Raw genomic sequence first — 22,674 nt, 5'->3', positions numbered from 1 at the left:
ATTTTATTTTTTAGTTCCAGATAATTTCTTTTTTTTTTAAATGTTATTATACTTTAAGTTTTAGGGTACATGTGCACAATGTGCAGGTTTGTTACATATGTACACATGTGCCATGTTGGTGTGTAGTTCCAGATACTTTCTGCTTTTTGTTTTGTTTTTGAGACAGAATCTTTCTCTGTCACACAGGGTGGAGTACAGTGTCATGGTTCACCGCAGCCTTGACCTCCTGGTCTCAAGTGATCCTCTCACCTTAACCTACCCACTCCTAAGTAGCTAGAACTACAGGTGCATGCCACCACGCTCAGCTAATTTTTTATTTTTGTAGAGATGGGGTCGTTGTGTTGCCCAAGCTGGTCTTGAACTCCTAGGCTCAAGCAGTCTTCCTGCCTCGGCCTTATGCCCCCACCAGCCAGTTCTTTATTTTTAATATTATGTTGTATTTGATGTGCTATCCTATTCATTTAGTATAAGCACATTTTTCTTTATGTCTTCAGCATAATTATATGCTTTTTCAGAATTTTAACATCAGGACTGCTTCCAGATTAGCTTCATTGCCCTTTGTCTTAAGTATGGATTATAGTTTTCATTCTTTGTATGTCAAGTAATTTTGGATTGTAACTTGAACTTTGAATATACTGTAGAAACTCTGAATTCTATTTTATTCTTCTAAAACAATATTTCTCAGCTTCAGCACTATTGACATTTTGAACTGGGTTATTTTGTTTGTGTTGTTGTGTGTGTTTTGGGAGGGTACTGTTCTATATGCATTGTGGGGTACTGAGTATTATCCTTTGTCTCCACTCACTACTTACCAGTAGCATAACTCTCTCTCCTCCCCGCATCCCCTGCCAAAAAATGCCTTCAATCCTTTCTAAGCGCTCTTTTTTATGGTGTTGGGGCCAAAATCATACATCCTTACTCAGTCTTTCTCATTGAGAGCTATGGCTGTAAAGGGTAGTGATGCTTTTACATATTTATTTTTAAGGCAAGCCGTTAACTTAGCTGGATTCAAATTCCAGGCTGCCTCGTGTGCTGTGGGAAGCAGCCTACACTCTATTCAGTTCTTTTCTTTTCATATTGGTTGGGTTACTTTGAGTCTGGCCTACGTGATGGGCGGTTTAGAGGTCAACCAAAGGATTTCAGCAGAACTTATACACAGAATTTCATTCAGGCTTCCCGTGTCTGATTCTCCACAGTGTGGGAATTTCCTCCCACTTTTCAGCCACTGTTGAGGATGCCTTTTGGCAAAATTCCTTGAAATTGGAAACTTACAGGGAAATTCCTTTCCTCCAAGAGTGCACTCTCCTCCAATGTTGGCTTGCTTTTGGTTGTTCTCCGTGGTTTTAGATAGCTGTCTTTATTATTAATTCTGGAGTTTACAGTTGATATCTGTTGGGGGCTTAGTTTGATAACACGTATTTCTCAATTACTAGTAGCCAGACCTGTATGTCTTACTTGACCTGATGGAGAAAAGTTTCAACTTATGAGACAATAATGTGCTAGCTAGTTTTACTGATTCGTACTCTAAAGTACCCAAGCCTAAAATAGTAGAGCTGTCTATCCCACATGAAACTTCTCTGATTTTCACTGTTTTTTATAAAAAGTATACATGTTCAGATTTCTGTAGGTTTTTTTAAGCATCACAGTTTTTATAAATTTTCTGTATTTCCAAGGTCTACCTGCTTTGTATTTTGCCTAGCGAGAGTTTTGTATTCATGTAGGAATAATCTCTTGGTGTGAGTATCTATTTTCCACTCATCCAAAACAGATAGAGCATTGATTTCACTAAGCGTTATGTTCTAGTTTGCTTTGGTATTATTATTAGAAATACCTGGTGATTAATTTGAGCTAACTATTCTTCCCTACCCTCATTCCCAGCATTATCACCCACTTTTCCACTTCCAAGGGGTGGAAGCATTCTCCACAATGCATTTATTCATGCCAGAGAAAAATCTAGAAACAAATGAATAAAATGAAGAAATTCTTTCCCCTTGGTATCTGTAGCTAACTTGCCTAAGTGTTCTTTCCCACAGTTCAAGTCTTCAGTCCATAGTTCATAAGCAAAGGGGTGTAGCGAGCTCTGATCTTGCCGGAAGAGAGAATAAGTGAGCTACCCCATGGTGGACATTCTGGCCATCTGAAATGAGTCGATGCATGTGGCTTTTGTCTAAAGGCTACAAATAAAATGTAACCACTTTCTTCTTTGAGTAGTTGATATAACAAATAGTTGAAACAGAAGTTTTGATTGGCAAATCAGGATGTGGTAGATACTTTAACAAAGATAGAACTGTTACCAGTTTTATGTGTTGCTGTTTGTATCTCTTTCACAGTTTTGTATATCACATCCTGGAAAGTGAAACAGAAAATTATTAATCCATTTTAAATGACTAAATTTGCCTTCATGGTATTTACAGTGAAAGAGTAAATTAGAAAGTGAATGGATGACTGTTAATGAGAAAAAGCAGGGTAAAAAGATTTTATTTAATTAATTGAAAATATTAGGGTCAAAACATAGGCTTATGTTATGTTTTGTGAATTGTGCTGTGTTGTAGACATTTGGTGAGTTCTCCTAACATAGAATTGATCTAGCTCTTGAAATACCATTTTTGATTGAATATAAATGGGATATAGGCACCTTACAACTTCACAATTCGAGGAAGATGATGTGAATCTTCCAATTTTATCTATTTGATTCAAATGGTGTGTTTTTTCACATTTCTCATAATTTCCACATGTCAACTCCCATGATGATCATGCAGGAAAGCAGCATGATTGCACTTCTTGTAGTGCATACCATCACTAAAACATAGTTATTGTTTTTCTATGGTCTTAAGATAAATTCAGAAACAGCATACCAATGTACATATAAGATAAATAAGCTTATGTGGAACAATAAGTGTTCTGTTCTGAGAAATACCTTGATTCATATTCTAATGTCTGATGTTATTGGTAGTTCTCAAACTTCCCCAATTCTGCTTTCATCTAAATTCATCTTAATTCATCTTATCTATCTATTGTTAAGTAATCTATCAGTCCATTTTTATCTATCATCTATATATCTGTCTTTATCAATCATTCGTCTGTAATCTATCTGTGCCATTTGGCATAAGAGACCGAAGGGCATAGCAGTGGAAACTCAAAGGAGTTACCTCCATGTGAATGGACAGTGGTGATGGTGATCTGTGAGGTGGTGATGTATAAAAAGAAAAACTAGAAGAGAGCATGCCCTAACTCAGGGACCTTGTCCAGCAGGCACTCTGGCCTTGTTACACTGTGCTTGAATATGAAAAAAAAAAATCAAAATAGTGCTGACATTCTGTGTCTTCTGGGTCTGAGAAAACTTAGAGTAGATATGATGACTGCCATTTCAGTCTTTTGTATTTCCACATTTTAAAGCTCAGTTTTAATTATGTAGAATTATTTCTCCAGCCTGTGTTAAACTAGACCATGGACTGGCAAACGTTTTTTTGTAAATTGTCAAATATGCATTTTCAGTTCTGAAAGCCTTGTGGTCTTTGTTGCGGCTAAGCTACTCTGCTGTTGTGTTATGAAAGCAGCCATAGGTAATTTATAATTGAATGAGTGCGCTGTGCCTTTCTTCCAATAAAACTTTACAAAAGCATCCTGTGGGCTGGAGTTTACCCTTTGGGAAACCAGAGCATTGGCTAAACTGGAACCTGAAAAAATAATCACATCAACTCAGCCACATGGTAATAATATTTAGGGTATTATTTCAACATTTTCGTTTTCATAAAAATTTTTTTAGCTCTTTTGCCAAATTCCGTTTGTGAGTGATTCAGATGACTACCACGTGCCATTAACATCACCTAAACAGTGCAAAACAAGCATAGTAGAAGGAATTGGAATGATATAAACCCCTTGCTGTAATAGTTATAGTTGATAAATTATGTTTCAAAATTGAACCTATTTCTTCCAAATTTCATCTATAAAGTTCCAAGGAATTCCAAAATCTTGCCTGCCTTCTTTTCCCAGTTAGCAGTATTGTCTCTGAGCAGCCATGGTGGTATCCATCCTCCTTGGACAATGAATTTAGCCTATTTTGACTTCATTTGAGCAGTTGTAATTGTTTCACCACATCAGAGTAAGATTACTACATGCCAGAGCTATTCTTTAATGCAGCTTGTAAAAACATGATAGCATCAACAATATACATAGCAAATGAATGCCATATTTAATCCAGTTAAATGGTTTTTACAGATTTGCTCGTTTGTTGATGCTATCTGCATTGCAGTAATTAAAGGTGAGGTAAAAAGAATGAATAAACTGCCAAGTTAAAATTAAATTTGGGCAGTTTCTCTTTTGCAGTAATGTATGTATATTTACTCAAAATATATGCCAAATTTAGTGTTGAAAGGCTCATTCAAATCAATTGGGAAAGCATGTAAATGAAAAATTCATAAAAGAAAAGCATTGCAAATGGCCAAGAGCATAGAAAATGTGCTCAATCTTATCAGTCATTATAAGGAAATAATGAAATTTGTGTCTATATGAAATACTTAAAATATATATAAAATAAAACAATTATTTGCTTTTTTTCACCTATCAGATTAACAGATTATATGTGTTAACAAGGTGGGGAGAATTTACAACTCCTGATGTGTTAAAATCTTTCAGGAAGGTAGTAGAAAATATATGTAAGATGGAAATTAGCACTTTTGACCAACAATTTTAGTTTTAGATATTTACCTATAAGGATATAATAGGAAGTGTTCAAAGATGCATGTAACCTTAAGGGTACTCAATGTAGTGTTAATTATAATTGTAAAATAGTAAATAACATTTTTGTCAAATCGTAATGGTAGGAAAATTAGTGATGGCACATTTAACCAATTGAATTATATTCAGTTATGAATACTGTGATGCATGTTCAAATTAATTGATACAAAAATCTAACAACTTTAGCAGTTTGTTTACCAGTTATTGAGTACCAACTGTGTTCAACATTGTTATTTCACTCATATGAAATGATAAATGTATGTGCTTGTTATGATACGGTCAATAAAACCACTTTTATAGGAAGAATACTCACAAAATACAGCGAGTTCTGGTCATTATTTTATTTTTGCATTTGTGTGTGTGTGTGTTTTGAATACATACATGTATTTCAATTAACTATAGCATTTATTGAATTTTTATCACATGTACCAGATGTGGAGATCAACACTTTACATGAATTATAATGCTTATAATAACAGATGGAATAACGAATTTATGTCTTTTTAAATGATAAGTAAATTGAGGTTGAGTTTGAATATGTGTAATTCATTCTATTATATAGAAGTTAAATAAACCTATCCTAGGATGTCACAACCTTTGGATAATAATAATTAAAAATACTTATGATTTGTTAAACCCATTGAGCAAAATCATGTTTTGTGAAAGAACCCACATTCAGAAGTCATGTTCATTCTCCTTTTGTCTTTAAGGCCAGAGACATGATAATTATTAAGTGCAGCCTCTCCGGACAGAAAGTGTAAGTTGGTATATTATAGGAACAGGAGAAAAACATGAATAGGAAATTGTCTTTTGGAAATTCTTACAGTATAAACCTTTAACGAGTTACTTCTAGAAATATGGGGTGCCTTTGCTCAGGATGTGGAACAACATGTTCCCCAGGCAGAAACCATATTATACACAATGCTCTGAGACATCACGGAGGCTTAGATGAAAGTCAAAAGAGAAATGGCCAGTAGAAAGAGGACCACTAAATGGAAGAAGCTAACTTTGGAATAGAGCTGGTGACAGGTAATATGATGACTTAAATACTGCCAATAGCAGGGAAAAGGTCCATGGTAATATCTGAGTGAAGAAACAATTGCCAACTGATCTAGATTTGAAGGGCATAACCTCTTGTTGGAATATTTTTCCAGTGTAATTTATGATCATATGGTCTGGATTCTACAAAATCTCCCCCATTCTACAAAATCTATAATCAGTTCTCTTTTTCCATTTGCTTCATTCATTCTAACCCTTTTCTAAATATGGCACTTTGTGTCTTGTGAATGCAATCCCTTAGCAGTTCTCAGCTAGTAGCTGAAACTTTGGTAAAAATGGTAAGCCTGGGGGATTGTGACATAAATTTTTTTTTGCTATGGCAGTTACTTCAATATTTTTAGAATTTTGACTATTTGTCATGTAAGGAATGCACAGTGCCATTCTAACTTTGTATATTCTGGTATTTGGGGGGTTGGAAATTGACTATATGAGATTCTTGCAGCTGGGTCTCTGATATGTTGAGAATGCTGAAGACGAAAAAAAAAAGTACAGAAGGAGAAAGCAGAGTTGGGGAAAGCTGCATCCCTCAAATAGGATACCACTGGATACTGAGCAGTGAACAACCTCTGGTTTTGTTGGACACCATTTTGGAATATTTGGACACAGTTTCCTGAAGGATGAGAGACCTAATCAATGGTAGTAAGATGTTTAAAATATTATTAATATGAGTGAATTTTTAGGCAGGGTTGACGGTAAAGCTCTTCTGTACAATAGGTAGTGTTAATAAAGAAATGACAAGATTTGGAAAATCGGTATTTGGAAATAATCATAATTGTTTCAGCCAGGAATCATCAAATGACGCTAAAACTTGGAGAAAATTTTAAGAGAAACAGGACACTTAGTGTCCTTATCAGTTACAAAGGGAAAGTAGTAGCTTCCTGATGGAGAACATGGTTGACAGCACCTGAATTAAAGAGGTGAAAGTTAATACCACAGTAGTGGGAACATCAGGCAGCGCTGATAGGATGCACTGAGAAGAACACAGTCTCATTTCTGTAGTATTACTGACTAAAGTGCATAAACCTGAGTCTACCCATGAGGAAACGTCAGTCTCAAATTGACTGATATTCTGCTTTTAGTATTCAAACTTACTAATTTCACTGAGGAAATGGTCTAGATTATTTCAGACTGTATAGACATGAGAACGGAATATAACATTGATTCAGGATGTCTATAAAAGGATAAGGAAAGTTGGCAAAATTTGAAGACAGTCCCTCGAGTAGATTATAGTGTTATGTGAGTATTAATTGCCTAAGTTATATAATTGCCTGAGGTAGTATAACAGAAAATTCTTGTTTTTAAAAAATTAAAACAATTTAAAGGATAAAGGGATAATGTCATAGCTGTAATTTTCCAAGTGTTTGGATAAAATAATATGTTTCAAAAAAAAATGAAACAGGTGTTGTAAGATGTTAGCAAATAGGGAATCCAGGTGAAAATTATCCAGGAATTATGGATAGTCTTGTACCTGTTCAGCAGGTCTGAAAGTAGTTGATGAAAATAATGCAAAAGAACATGTCAAAAAGAAATGGTTTGAGCATATGGCTTCAAGCATACATAAATGCTCAGGAAACATGAAAATGTGGAATAAATGGATGAGTACTATAATACCAGCAGGTCTTGTAGATACCTGCATTTGAAGCATTTATATTAGAAGGAAGCCTTTTTACCCAGAATTTTTTTCACTTAGCCTAATGTTTTCAAGGTTTGGCCATGTTGCAGCATATATCAGATCTCCATTTTTTTTGATGGAGGAGTGATATTCCATTGTATAAATATATCACATTTTGCTCATCCACTCATCAGTTTTTGGCTATTATGACTAATCCCGCCAGGAATATTTATGTGGAGGTTTTTGTTTATGTTTTCAATTCTATTATACATGAGAATATAGTAACTGTGTTTATTTGACATTTTGAGGAACTGTCTGTAAGTGATGTTTAAGATAATTTTTGCTACATTTGAAGGCAGATAATAGTCTATGCAAAATGAATAGTCTGTTGAATATTGATGTGAACTATTCTTATTGTAAAAAAAGAATTACATTGAAATAGTAAGGATAGAAGTTAGATCTTGGTGGCCGGGCGTGGTGGCTCATGCCTGTAATCCCAGCACTTTGGGAGGCTGAGGCGGGTGGATCACGAGGTCAGGAGATTGAGACCATCCTGGCTAACACGATGAAACCCTGTCTCTACTAAAAATACAAAAAATTAGCTGGGCATGGTGATGAGCGCCTGTAGTCCCAGCTACTCGGGAGGCTGAGGCAGGAGACTCACTTGAACCCAGGAGGTGGAGCTTGCAGTGAGCTGAGATTGTGCCACTGTACTCCAGCCTGGGTGACAGAGCGAGACTCCGTTTCAACCAAAAAAAAAAAAAAAAAAGAAGTTAGGTATTGGTGTTTGTACTCAACAAGCAGTTTTATGTTTTATTTTTCAGGAACTCTCCCATACTGAATTCAGGCTGGGATATTAGAGAAAAGGAAAATACATGAAACTCACTGGTGTTTTATGGCACTTTGAGTTCCCCAATTCACCTTCAAACATTTAGCCTTCCAAATTCTCTGCTACCGTATCAATGCATCCCTCCTGAGATTCTTAATTCTTTGATTGTGTAAAGATGGACTATGCTTACTCCATCTTTCTTCTCTTACGTCTTACAATGGAAGTGCCCTATTACATTTTGTTCTTTTCTATGATTTCCAATTATTTTATGAAATTTTTCATTTATTCTTTCTGTTTTTGCCATCTTTAATTTCTATATAACTTTTTGAAATAGATCTCAAAGATTTATATATATATATATATATATATATCTAGAGAGAGAGAGAGAGAGAGAGATCTACTGTACTATTGAAGTAGATTCCTAAAGTTTTTATCTCTTCTAGAATATTGGTTTCACAACACCCCTATTATGTGTATTTAATTTTACCCACCACAGGGCGTTTTCAAAAAGTCTTTATTTGGCGGAATACAACTTCAGAATCTGACTCAAAAGAGAAAATTGCTCACAGCCGTGAGCCACTGTGCCTGGCCGATTTTTACTATTTAAAGAAAAAAGAATTTTAGCAGCATGAGGTGGCTCACGCCTGTAATCCCAGCACTTTGGGAGGCTGAGGTGGGCAGATCACTTGAGGCCAGGAGTTCAAGAACAGCCTGGCCAACATGACGAAACCCCATCTCTACTAAAAATACAAAAATTAGCCAGGCGTGGTGGCACGTGCCTGTAGTCCCAGCTACTCAGAAGGCTTAGGCAGGAGAATCACTTGAACCACAGACAGGGAGGCTGTAATGAGCTGAGATTGCACCACTGCACTCCAGCCTGGACGACAGTGCAAGACTCCATCTCAAAAATAAAGAGGAATTGGAGGAGGAAATAAATGAATAAATGGCAAAGGTGACAAAGGACCAAAGATCTGTGACTTGTGCAAAGATTGCTCTGTGGTAATTATTACAGAAACAATGTATCTTATTTTTTAGTGAATTTTGTATATTGTCTAATCTGATTTACTTTGTTTTTAATAGTTTGCTGCAGGTCTAGAAGATGTTACAGAATTTCAAGGAAGAGAGGTGAGCAGCTACTGTGGTGATTTTGAAATTGTTTATGTGTATTGTGGCCAGTGATGTCAGAATTTCAGGATCTGAGAGTTCATGATTTTAGAGGCTCAAAGGAGAAGATTTTTATAATAGATTTTTTTTGCTATGTGAGTATCCCTACTTTGTTCAGGGAATCTCATTATTTTTTCCCTTTTTTTAAAAAGGAATTTTTTTTTGTAGTAACCTGAGTAAATTGGGGGAAGTATTGATATATTTCCTTTTCTTACCATTTTTTGTTGGATGAAAATAATCTTTTAGTGAAATTCAGTGTGTTAAATATTTTTTAAAGACTAGAGATGGGGTCATGCTGTGTTGCCCAGGCTGCCCTTGAACTCCTGGGCTCAAGCAATCATCTTGCCTCAACCTCCTGAGTAGCCGGGACTATAGGCATGTGCTGCCATGCCTGGCTTAAATATTTATTTAAAAAATTGTATCTGGCACATTCTGAACACAGATGTTTCTACTTACATTTGTCATGTAATTACAGTATATATTGATTTTGCTACCTCGCCTACTCCTAAAAATTTTAGTTCATTTAATTGGTCTTAATTGGACTTAAAAATTTTTTCCCCGGCCGGGCGCCTTGGCTCACGCCTGTAATCCCAGCACTTTGGGAAGCCGAGGCAGGCGTTTGAGACCAGCCTGACCAACATGGAGAAACCCCGTCTCTACTAATAATACAAAAATAGCCGGGCGTGGTGGCATGTGCCTGTAATCCCAGCTACTCAGGAGGCTGAGGCAGGAGAATCACTTGAACCGGAAGGCAGAGGTTGCAGTGAGCTGAAATTGTGCCATTGCACTCCAGCCTGGGCAACAAGAGCAAAACTCTGTCTCAAAAAAAAAAAAAAAAAAAAAAATTCCCAATAGATTTTAATCTAATTTTATTAGAACAATTCAGTCATATGTTTTTTCATGCTATGTATATGAGAGTTCCATTATTCAGATACTAAACAAATGTCTACTGTACATTTACTTTTCTCACTGATGATGCATTAGATAACCATGCACAAAATAAGCCTGGCTGTGGAAATGCTTATTTGTTGGGAGGGTGCTTGTCTGGATCGATGATGAGAATAATTGTCTGAGGATGCTGAGGGACTCATTCCAGATGTCAATCTGAGGTCCAGATGTGCGGCCCTCCAGTAGGACAAATAAGACTCTAAGAGCCTGGCTGTCTTTGGGGATCCATCAGTGACAACATAGTACCTCTGTGAGCATGCTTTTTCTATCTCTCTGAAAAGGGCATTAGCATCCTGTCTTATGAGTCAGTATGCACTTTAGTATGCTTAGTGACCCAAGACTCACTTTATTTTGTTCATTTTGAGCAGAGAATTGTAGATAGATACATATATAGGAAATATGTTGTTGATTAACAAATGAAAAAATGAAAAAGTTTCAGTCAAGAAAGGTCAAGCAACTGTGATGTATAGTGAAGGAAGGGAACACTGCATGCCTATATTAAATATTGACAAAGGAACCAATTTTAGTGCTTTGTTATTTTTACTGTTGAGTATTTTCTGAGACCATTTCTTTTTCTTCCATTTTGTTTTGCTGAGGTAGAGGAGGGCTGGAATGAGGTCCTCCACTTCAGAAAATAGGGGTGAGTAGTTAAACCAACATCCTTTGGAATTCATATACATCATGTGTACCATGCCACATCCTGAGGTCTTTTTGTTGATTTTTTTAGTGGCTTGCTGGATAATATCTAAATAATGTATATTTTACTTTGGTGAGTCTCTCCACCTTCATTTCTGAATCATTGTCCTTTACATTTTTATTCTATTTGAATTTTGCATGAAATGACAAATGTAGAATTTTGCCCAATTTATTTTATTTATTCATTTATTTATTTGGGAAGACAAAGTCTCTCTCTGTCACCCAGGCTGGAGTACAGTGGCCCAGTCATAGCTCACTTCAGCTCTTCACTCTATAGCCCTTAACTCCTGGGCTCAAGTGATCCTCCACCCTCAGCCTCCCAAGTATCTAGGAATACAGGTATGTGTTACCACACATAGCTAATTTTTATATTTTTTATTTTGTGGATTTAGGATCTTACTGTGTTGCTAAGGCTAGTCTTGAACTACTGGGCTCAAGCAGTCCTCTTGCTTTGGCTTCCCAAAATGCTAGGATTACAGGCAGGAGTCACCATGCCTGGCATCTTCAGGGATATTGGTCTGTGATTCACTTTTTTGATGATGTCTTTGGTTTTGATAAAAATTAGGGTAATAGTAGATTCATGGAATAAGTTGGGAAATGTTTTCTGCTCTCCTGTTTTTTGGAAGAGTTGGTAAAGGATTGATGTTATTTCTTTAATGATTTGGTAGAATTCATCAGAGAAATCATTTGTGTGGAATTTTGTTTGTAGAAACTTTTTGAGTAGCTAATTCAATCTGTTGTTAAAGGTGACTTCAATTTTCTGTTTTTCCTTCTTGTGACCGTTCCTGTACTTTATATATTTCTAGGAATGTGCCCATTTAATCTAGGTTATCTAATTTGTTGACATACCTTGTTTCTATAAGGTTGTTAGTCTGATTTTCATTCCAGATTTTATGAAAATTGGGTCTTCTGTTTTCAGTAGCGTAGATATAGTTATGTCAATTTTTTAAGAGACAGAGTCTTGGCTATGTTGTTTATGCTGGCCTTGAACTTCTGTGCCTAAGCAATCCTGCTGTCTCTGCATCTTGAGTAGGTGGGAGTATAGGAACACACCACCACACCTGGCCTGTCACTAAACAAACAAACAAAAAATTTCAATGAACCAGCTTTTGATATTTTTATTTTTTCTTCTATATTTTTTATTTTATTTATTGGCATTTTATTCTTATTTCTTTTATTCTACTTGATTTAGCTTTGCTTTGTTCTTCTGTTTTCTTAAGGTAAAAGTGTAGATTATTGATTTGAGATTTTCCTTTTTTTAATATGGACATTTACGGCTGTAAATTTTTCAAAGAACTCCTTTAGCTACACATATATTTTCTTTTGTTGTGTTTTGTTTTCTTTCATTTCAAACTATTTTATAAATTTTCTTATTTCTCCCAAGAACTCCCAAGGATTCTTAGTAATGTGTTAATTTCCATATATTGTGAATTCTCCCCAATTTTTTTCCTTTATTTTTGATTTGATTCTATTGTGGTTGGACACCATACTTTTCTGATTTCTTTACTTTCAGATTTGTTGAGACCAGTGTGTGGTCTAATACCTACCCTGCACACTGTTCCATGTGCACTTGAAAATAATATATTTTCTACTGGTTAGATTGTTCCATAGATGGATGTTATGTAACTGCTTTATAGTGTTGTTTGTCTTCTATTTCCTTGATCTTCTGTCTCATTGTTACATTCATCATTGAAAGTGAGGTATTGAAATTTTCAATTATTATAATGTTTATTTTGCCTTCCATTCTGTCATTTTTTAAATTTAATTTGGGGGTTATGTTGTTAGATGCACATATCTTTATTATTGTTATATCTTCCTGATGGATTGACAGTTTAATCATCATGAAATGCCCTTCTTTGTCTCTACCAACAATTTTTTTTTTTTTTGAGATGGAGTCTTGCTCTGTTGCCCAGGCTGGAGTGCAGTGGCGCCATCTCTGCTCACTGCAAGCTCCGCCTCCCGGGTTCACACCATTCTCCTGCCTCAGCCTCCCGAGTAGCTGGGATTATAGGCACCTGTCACCACGCCTGGCTAACTTTTTGTATTTTTAGTAGAGATGGGGTTTCACCATGTTAGCCAGGATGGTCTCGATCTCCTGACCTCATGATCCACCCGCCTCAGCCTCCCAAAGTGCTGGGATTACAGGCATGAGCCTCCGTGCCTGGCCCTCTACCAACAATTTTTATCTTGAAATTTATTTGGCCTGATAATTGTAGTTTTTGTCTGACTTATAGCCCCTAAACTCTCTTTGGTTACTGTGTGCAGTTTATCTTTCCCTTTCGTTATTTTACTATCTACTTATTTTTAATTAAAACAAAGTATCTTTGAGACAGGATCTCACTCTCTTACCCATGCTGTAGCGCAATGGCATGATCGTAGCTCACTGCAACCTGAAACTCTTGTATTCAAGCAATTCTTCCACCTCAGCCTCCTGAGTAGCTGGGACTACAGGCCAACACCACCACACCTGGCTAATTTTTTTGTATTTTTTTTCTTGTAGAGATGAAATCTTGGTATGTTGCCCAGGATGGTTATTTTCTACCTATTTTTTTGTCCTTGAATCTAAAGTGTATCTTTTGTAGAGAGCATATAGTTGTATCATATGTTTTTTTAAAAAAATACATCTCTGCCTTTTAATTAAAGTGGAGAGTTTACTTCATGAACATTTAATGTAATTATTGATAAGGTAAAATTTGCATCTGCCATTTTCTATTTTATTTTCTTTTATGGCATATATCTGTTTCGTTTTTCTTATTCTTATTGTTCTTTATGTTAAATAAATATTTAATAGCGTACTGCTTTAATTTTCTTTTTAATTTTTTGTGTTTACTTATTAGTGGTTGCCTTCGACATTATAGTTAATTTGTTAATTTATAACATAGATTAGATTTAATAGTTAATTTTAATAGTATACGGAAACTATTTTTCAATACAGCTCTGTTGTTTTCTCACCCTTTTGTATATTATTGTCATTCAAACATTTATACCGTCTTTTATATTTGCCTAATAATTATTTTACTGGTCCTGTGCATTTCTTCATATGGATCAAAGTTAATGTCTAGTGCTATTTCACTTAAGGCTGAAGTCTCCATTTAATTTTTCTGGTAGGATAGTTATTTTGACAAATTCTCTCAGCTTTTGTTGATTTAGAATGTCATTTCTTTTTTGTTTTTGAAGAGTAATTTTGGTGTATCAAGATTTATGGGTAGGTAGACAGTCTTATTTCTTTTTCTTTAAAATAGTTTGAATATGTTATCTTACTGTTTTATGACTTCAAGAGTTTCTGATGAGAAATCAGCTGTTAGTCTCATTGAGGATTCCTTGTACCTGATGGGTTTGTTTTTCTCTTCATATTTTGAAGACTGTGGCTTTTGAAATTTTTACTATGATGTCTCCATGTCTTTACGTGTATCTCACTTGAGTGAGTCAAGTTCATTTGACTCATTTTATATGTACATAAATGTTTTTCCCTTATATTAAGGAAATTTTAGGCGTTTTTTCTTCAAACTGTTTCTGCCCTTCTACTGTGACTTTTATGTACATGTTGATATGCTGTGTTCCTCAGTTCTCTGAAGCTGTTTTTCTTTTTTCTTTCTGCTTCACAGAATGGATCTCCTCAACTGTCCTATATTCAAATTCGATTACCTTTTCCTGCTACCTCAAATAGTGTGATTAAGTTTTTCTAGTGAATTTTTATTATTTATTTTTCTGTATCTTTATTGTCTAGTAATTGATACTTTTTTTAAATTTTAATTTTAGGTTTAGGAGTACATATGCAAGTTTGTTATATAGGTAGATTGTGAGTCATGTTGGTTTGGTGTACAGATGATTTCATTACCCAGGTAATAAGCATAGTAACTGATAGGTAGTTTTTTGATCCTCACTCTACTCCCACCTTCTACCTTCAAGTAATGCCCAGTGCTTGTTTTCTTCTTTGTGTCTATGTGAACTCAATGTTTAGCTCCCACTTATAATTGAGAACCTACAGTATTTGATTTTCTGTTCCTTTTTTAGTTCCCTTAGGATAATGGCCTCCAGCTCCATTTATGTTTCTGCAAAGGACATGATCTTATTCTTTTTTATGGTTACATAGTATTCCTTGGTTATAAGTACCATATTTTTTAATCCAGTCTATCATTGATGAGCGTTTAGGTTGATTCTATATCTTCTGTATCTCCATATCTTCTTCCTTCCTTGTTTAAAGACACTTTATCATTGTATTTAGGGCCCATTCCCTCTCCCCCAATTCCAAGATGATCTCATCTCGACATCCTTAATTGAGTTAGGTTTGTAAAGACTCACCTTCCAAATAAACTGACATTTTTATAGTTTCCATGTGGAAACTCTTGTATTCAAGCAATTCTTCCACCTCATATCTTTTATTTTTATTTATTTTTTAAAACAGAGTCTTGCTCTTTTATCCAGGCTGGAGTGCAGTGGCACGATCTTGGCTCACTGCAACCTCCCACTCCCAGGTTCAAGCGATTCTCCTGCCTCAGCCTCCTGAGTAGCTGGTATTACAGGCTCACGCCACCGTACCCAGCTAATTTTTTGTATTTTTGGTAGAGATGGGGTTTCGCCATGTTGGCCAGGCTGGTCTCAAACTCTTAACCTCAAGTGATCTGCCCGCCTCTGCCTCCCAAAGTGCTGGAATTACAGGTGTGAGCCACCATGCCTGGTTTGATGTATTTTTTTTTTCAGTGGAGGTGGGGTCACTGTTGAACTCACTACAGTGGTTTTCAAGAAACTGGTCTGTTTCACTAAAGTTACCAAATTTGTGATTGTAGAGTTTTTCATAGTATTTCTCTATTGTCTTTTTAGTTTCCAGGTGATCAGTATCAGTGAGCCCTCTTCCATTTGTGTTACTGTAAATCTGTGTCTTCTCTCATTTATTTATTTATTTATTTATTTATTTTGAGATAGGGTCTTGCTCTGTCACCTAGGCTGGAGTGCAGCGGTGTGATCTCGGCTTGGCTCAGTGCAGCCTCTGCCTCCTGAGCTCAAGCGATTATCCTGCCTCAGCTTCCCGAGTAGCTGGGATTACAGGCATGTGCCACTATGCCCAGCTGATTTTTTTTTTGTATTTTTAGTAGAGACGGGGTTTCCCTGTGTTGGCCAGGCTGGTCTTGAACTCCTGGCCTCAAGTGATCTGCCAGCCTTGGCCTCCCAAAGTGCTGGGATTACAGGCGTGAGGCACCGCACCTGCCCTTCTCCCTGTTATTCTTGATTTGCCTGCCTATACTTTTATTAGTTTCATTGATCTTTTTAAATAACATGCTTTTGGTTTCATTGAGTTTCTCTATTATTTTCTGGCTGTTAATTTCATTTGATTATGCTTTAATTTTATGATTTATTTTCTCTTCTTTGCTTAATGTTTTTTTCTTCTTTCTCTGGTTTTCTAATGTGGAAACTTATATTATTGACTTAGATCTTCTTTTCTTTTCTTTTTTTTTCTTTTTTTTGAGATGGAGTCTTGCTCTGTTGCCCAGGCTGGAGTGCAGTGACAGGACCTTGGCTCACTGCAACCTCCACCTCCTGGGTTCAAGCGAGTCTTCTCAGCTTCCTGAGTAGCTGAGACTACAAGCGCATGCCACCACACCCGGCTAATTTTTGTATTTTCACTAGAGACGGGGTTTCACCATATTGTCTAGGCTGATCTTGAACTCCTGACCTCGTGATCCGCCCACCTTGGCCTCCCAAAGTGCTGGGATTACAGGCGTGAGCCACCACGTCTGGCCAACTTAGATCTTATTTTCTAATGTATATATTTAATGCTACAAATTTTCATTTAAGCACTACTTTTGCTGCATCCCAATTTTGGTAAGTTTTTTTTTTTTTCACTCATTTATTTAAATGTATTTCTTCATTTATCTTGAGATAACCTCTTTAAACTGTGTATTAGCTATGAGTTGTTAAATCTCCAATTATTTGGTGTTTTCCAGCTATTTTTCAATTATAGATTTCTAGTCTAGTTTTATTCCATCATGAACTGAGAGCATATTTTATATTTTTTCTGTTCTTTTGAATTTGTTAGTGTGTGTCTTATGGCCCAGAACGTGATCTTTCTTGGTAATATTTCATGGTGAGCTTGAGGGTAATGTGTATTCTGTTGTTGATGGATGGACTATTCTGAAAATGTCAAATTAACTGATAGTGCTATTCAAGTTAACTATCCCCTTACTGATTTTCTGACTGCTTCATCTATTGGCACTCATCTATTTTTGGGACTCAAAAAAGGCTATGGAGCTCTCAAATTATAATGGTGGACGTATCTATTTTTCCTTATAGTTCTATCAGTTTTCCGCTCAGATATTTTGATGCTGTTTTGTTAAAGATAATTATTTCTTCTTCAAGAATTGGGGCCAGGAACAGTGGTTCGTGTCTGTAATCCCAGCACTTTGGGAAGCTGAGGCAGGTGGATCTCTTGAGGCCAGCAGTTCGAGACCAGCCTATCCAACGTGGTGAAACCCTGTCTCTACTAAAGATACAAAAATTAGCCAGGCATCATGGTGCACACCTGTAATGCCAGCTACTTGGGAAGCTGAGGCATAAGAATCACATGAAACCAGGAGGTGGAGTTGCAGTGAGCCAAGATCATGCTGCTGTGCTACAGCCTGTGTGATAGAGTGAGACTCTATCTCAAAAAAAAAAAAAAAAAAAAAAAAAAAAAAGAATTGGCTTTTTTATCATTATATAATTCCCTACTTTACTCCTATTTTATAGGGCAATTTCTATTTTATTTATGTTGTCTTGTTGGAAAGGACAAAGAACAACAATTCTGTATCTAGTAGCGAAGGTAAATTTAAATCCAATTTATTTCTTTTTAAAATTTCAACTTTTATTTTAGATTCAGGGGGTACATATATAGATTTGTTACATGGGAATAATGTGTGAACCTACAGCTTGACAGGTAGTTTTTTTTTCTTTGTTTTTTTGAGACAGAGTCTCACTCTGTTCCCCAGGCTGGAGTACAGTGGCATAATCTCTACTCACTGCAACCTCCGTCTCCCAGATTCAAACGATTCTCATGCCTCAGCCTCCCAAGTAGCTGGGATTACAGGTGTGCATTATCACACCTGGTTGATTTTTGTTTTTGCTTTTTTGTAGAGATGGGGTGTCACCATGTTGGCCAGACTGTCTTGAACTCCCGGCCTGAAGTGATTCACCCGCCTTGGCCTCCGGAAGTGCTGGGATTACAGGTGTGAGCCCACCACACCTAGCCTATAGGTAGTTTTTAAATCCACCACCCACACGCACCCTCTAGTATTCCACAGTGTCTCTTGTTCCCATATTTATGTCCATGTGTGCTCCCACTTATAAGAGAGAACGTGCGGTATTTAGTTTACTGTTCCTGCATCAATGTGTTTAGGATTATGGCCTCCAGCTCTATTCATGTTGCTGTAAAGAACACGATTTCATTCTTTTTTTATGGCTACATAGTATTCCATGGTGAAAATGCTCCATATTTTCTATGTCCAGTCTACCAGTATGATGGTTAATATTGATCTTCAACTTGATTGGATTGAAGGATGCAAAGTATTGTTCCTGGATGTGTCTGTGAAGGTGTTGCCAAAGGAGATTAAAATCTGAGTCAGTGAATTGGGAGAGAGAGATTCACCCTCAATCTGGGTGGGCACAGTCTAATCAGCTGCACAATCTAATCAGCTGCTGGTAGGATAAAGCAAGCAGAAGAATGTAGAAGGACTAGACTGTCTGAGTCTTCCGGCCTTCATCTTTCACCCGTGCTGGATGCTTCCTGCCCTCGAACATTGGATTCCAAGCTTTTGTACTCTTGGACTTAGACCAGTTGTTTGCAAGGGGCTCTCAGGCCTTCAGCCCACACTGTTGGCTTCCTGACTTTTGAGGTTATGGGACTCAGACTAGCTTCCTTGCTCCTCAGCTTGCAGAGGAACTATTAATGGGACTTCACCTTGTGATTGTGTGAGTCCATTCTCCTTAATAAACTCCCTTTTATATATACATCTATCCTATTAGTCCTGTCCCTCTAGGGAACCCTGACTAATACAACCAGTCCTGGGTACCTGGGTTGATTGTATGTCTTTGCTATTGTGAATACCACAGTGATGAACATAGATGTGCGTGTGTCTTTTGGTAGAATGATTTATTTTCTTTTGGGTATATATACCAGAAATGGGTTTGTTGGGTGAAACCGTAGCTCTTTTTAAGTTATTTGAAAAATTCTCAGACTGTTTTCCTCAGTGACTAGACTAATTTACATTCCCACCAACAGTGTTTAAACATTCCCCTTTTTCTTCAGGCTTGCCAGGATCTTTCTCTTTTTTGCTTTTAATAATAGCCATTCTGATGTTGTGAGATACTATCATATTGTGGGTTTTTTTTGTTGTCGTCGTCGTTTGTTTTTCAAGACAGAGTTGCCCAGGGTGGAATGCAGTAGTGTGATCTCTGCTCACTGCAGCCTATGCCTCCCGGGTTCAAGCGATTCTCCTGCCTTAGAGTCCCAAGTAGCTGGGACTGCAGGCATGTGCCACCATGCCTGGCTACTTTTTGTGTTTTTAGTACAGATGGGGTTTCACCATGTTGGCCAGGCTGGTCTCGAACTGGTGACCTCAAGTGATCCACCACCTTGGCCTCCCACTGCTGGGATTACAGGCATGAGCCACCGCATCGGGCCCTTATTGTGGTTTTGATTTGAATTTCTCTGATGATTAGGGATACTAAGAGCATTTTTTCATATGTTTGTTGACCATTCTGTATCTTCTTTTGAAAAGTGCCTCTTAATGGGGTTGATTTTTGCTTGTTGATTTATTTAAGTGCCCTATAGATTCAGGATATTAGGCCTCTGTCAAATGCATAGTTTGTCGATGATCTCTGTTTGCCAATGATATGGTTCTATACCTAGAAAATGCCTTCTTTAAGAAAATAAAATTCTATTTTGTGGATGTATCACATTTTCCTTATATATCTGCTTTGGGTATTTGGGTTGCTTCTGCCTCTTGGGCATTATGAATAATGCTACAGTGAATATGGATATGCAGATGTATCTTTGAGATCTTGCTTTGAATTACTTTGGATATATAGCCAAAAGTGGGATTCCTGAATCATATGGTAATTCTATTTTTAATTTTTCAGGAACCTCCATACATTTTTCCACAATGGCTGTACCATTTTATGTTCCCATCAACAGCGTGCAAAGGTTCCAGTTTCTCCACATTGTCACCAACACTTGCTGTTTTTTATTTCACTCTTGTTGCCCAGGCTGGAGTGCAACGGCACTGTCTTGGTTCACTGCAACCTCTGCCTCCTGGGTTCAAGCGATTCTCCTGTCTCAGCCTCCCCAAGTAGCTGGGATTACAGGTGCCTGCCACCATGTCTAGCTAATTTTTATATTTTTAGTAGAGACAGGGTTTCACCATGTTGGCCAGGCTGGTCTTGAACTCCTGACCTCAGGTGATCCATCTGCCTTGGCCTCCCAAAGTGCTGGGATTATAGGCCTGAGCCACCACGCCTGGCCCATTGTTTTTCAATTGTATCTTCTAATGGATATGAGGTGATACCTCATTATGGTTTTGATTTGCATTTGTTTAGTAATTAGTGATACTGAGCATGTTTTCATATACCTGTTGTCCATTTGTTTATCTTCTTCGGAAAAAAATCTATTCAATTACTTTGCCCCTTTTTTAAAATCAGGGTTTTTTTGTTGTTATCCGAGTTTGTTCCCTCCCTCCCTTGCTCTCTCCCTCCCTTGCTCTCTCCCCTCCTTCCTCTCTCCCTCCCTCCCTCCTTCCTTCCCTCCCTCCCTCCCTCTCTCCCCCCTTCCTTCCTTCCCTCCCTCACTCCACCTTCCTTCCTTCCTTCCTTCCCTCCCTCCCTCTCTCCCCCCTTCCTTCCTTCCCTCCCTCACTCCCCCTTCTTTCCTTTCCTCCCTCCCTCCCCCCTTCCTTCCTTTCCTCCCTCCCTCCCCCCTTCCTTCCCTCCCTCCCTCCCTGTCTCCCTTCCTTCCCTCCCTCCCTCCCTGTCTCCCTTCCTTCCCTCCCTTCCTTCCTTCCCTCCCTCCCTTTCTCCCTTCCTTTCTCCCTTCCTCCCTTCCTTGATCACATCCACATCCTTCCTTCCTTCATGCTGTGTTGCTCAGCATGGAGAGCAGTGCCAAAATCATGGCTCATTGCAGCCTCAACTTTCCAGATGCCAGAGAGCCTCCCACCTCATGCTCTTGGGACCACAGGCACATGCCAACACCATCTAGCCAATTGTTTTTTAATTTTTATTTTTTGGTAGATATGGTGGTCTCACTGTGTTGCACAGGCTGGTTTCAAACTCATAGGCTCAAGGAATCTTCAAACCATGGCCTCCCAAAGTGTTGACATTACAGGCATGAGTTACTGTGCTCATCCTGCATATGAAAGCCTTATGAGATAATGATATGCAAATATTTCTCTCATTTTGTACGTTTCCTCTTTCATTCTGTTGATTGTTTCCCTTCATGTACAAACGTTTTAGGTTTGATGTAGTCTTGCTTGTCTATTTTTGCTTTTGTTGGTTGTACTTTTAGTGTCATATTCAAAAAATTATTGACAAAAACAAGAAGGGTTTCCATGTGTTTTCTTCTAGTTTTACAATGTCAAGATGTATCTTTAAGTACTTAATTTATGTTGAGTTGATTTTTGTGTATGTTGTGAGGTAAGGATTCAGTTTACTTTTTTTTTTAATTTGCGGATATCCAGTATGCCAAATATGATTAGTTAGATAAACTGTGCTCTGAGCACCCATGTCAAAGATAAATTGAGTAGAGTACATGGATTTATTTCTGCATTCTTCATTCTTTTCCGTTAGAGTATGTCTGTTTTTTGCCAGTATTCTAGTATTTTGAATTACTATAGCTTTGTTATATACTTGGAAATCAAGAAGTGCCTCCGCCTTTGTGTTTCATGCTGAATATTGATTTAGCTATTTTGGTTCTTTTGTGGATCCAGATAAATGTATGATTTTTTTTCTCTATTTCTGGAATAATGTGATTGTGATTTTGATAGGAATTATAGTGAATCTGTAGATAACTTTGGGTAGTATGGATATTTTGACAATATTAATTAGTCCTGGTGGTGGTGTCGAGGCCATGTTGACCTGGAGGCACTGGGGTCAGTGATAGTGTGGTCAAGTTGGCTGCAGGATGGGACGGTGCCTGGGAGGTCAGTGCATAAAAATCCTGTGGATGTGATCAAGGCAAGGGTGATGGAAGGTGATGTGTCCTGTCTGCTTGGTCCTTGTAGGATCAGGCAGGACATCCTGTAATAAAAGGAGGCATTACCTTCGGATGTCCTGAGGGCATGGTGCAGGCACCAGGACTGAGTGGAGGGGAGGAAGCTCATGTCTTGAGGTCCTTTGGCTACATGGGGAAGACTGTCTCTGGGCTTGATACCGAGTTCCAGACTGACGTGCTGGCTGTTGTGATGGTGCTCTCCAGTGCTGGTTGTGGTTGGTTTTTGGCTAGGTACACCTCACCTGGGACAGCGGCCAGAGACAGTGTCAGTTCCAGACATCAGAAGCCCCATGAGGAGGAGTATGTGCTCACGCCAGGAGTGGTGGCTGTTAGGCGAGGGACCTCAGACCTATGTCTGCATGGCCTGACGTCAGAGTTCACATCCTACTGATT

General features: G+C 37.7%; 1 protein-coding gene and 1 non-coding gene across 2 annotated transcripts in view; both read left to right on the top strand.

Moving 5' to 3' along the window:
- The first annotated feature begins 8,619 nt into the window (after positions 1-8,619).
- Positions 8,620-22,674, top strand: part of LOC100935796 (uncharacterized) — an 83,119-nt gene continuing 69,064 nt past the window's right edge. The window contains exons 1-3 of the mRNA XM_054532441.2: positions 8,620-9,236; positions 9,318-11,384; positions 18,153-18,244. The gene's annotated coding sequence lies outside the window, so the exon portion shown is untranslated. The remainder of the gene's footprint in view (positions 9,237-9,317; positions 11,385-18,152; positions 18,245-22,674) is intronic.
- LOC112129302 (small nucleolar RNA SNORD109A) lies at positions 10,448-10,514 on the top strand. Its single transcript, XR_002911707.1, has one exon. It is a non-coding gene; the product is annotated as a small nucleolar RNA SNORD109A (small nucleolar RNA).

Source organism: Pongo abelii, chromosome 16 (assembly GCF_028885655.2).
Source record: "Pongo abelii isolate AG06213 chromosome 16, NHGRI_mPonAbe1-v2.0_pri, whole genome shotgun sequence".
NCBI lineage: Eukaryota > Metazoa > Chordata > Mammalia > Primates > Hominidae > Pongo > Pongo abelii.
Note: the sequence above shows the minus strand (reverse complement) of the source record. Positions and strands in the feature narration are given on the sequence as shown.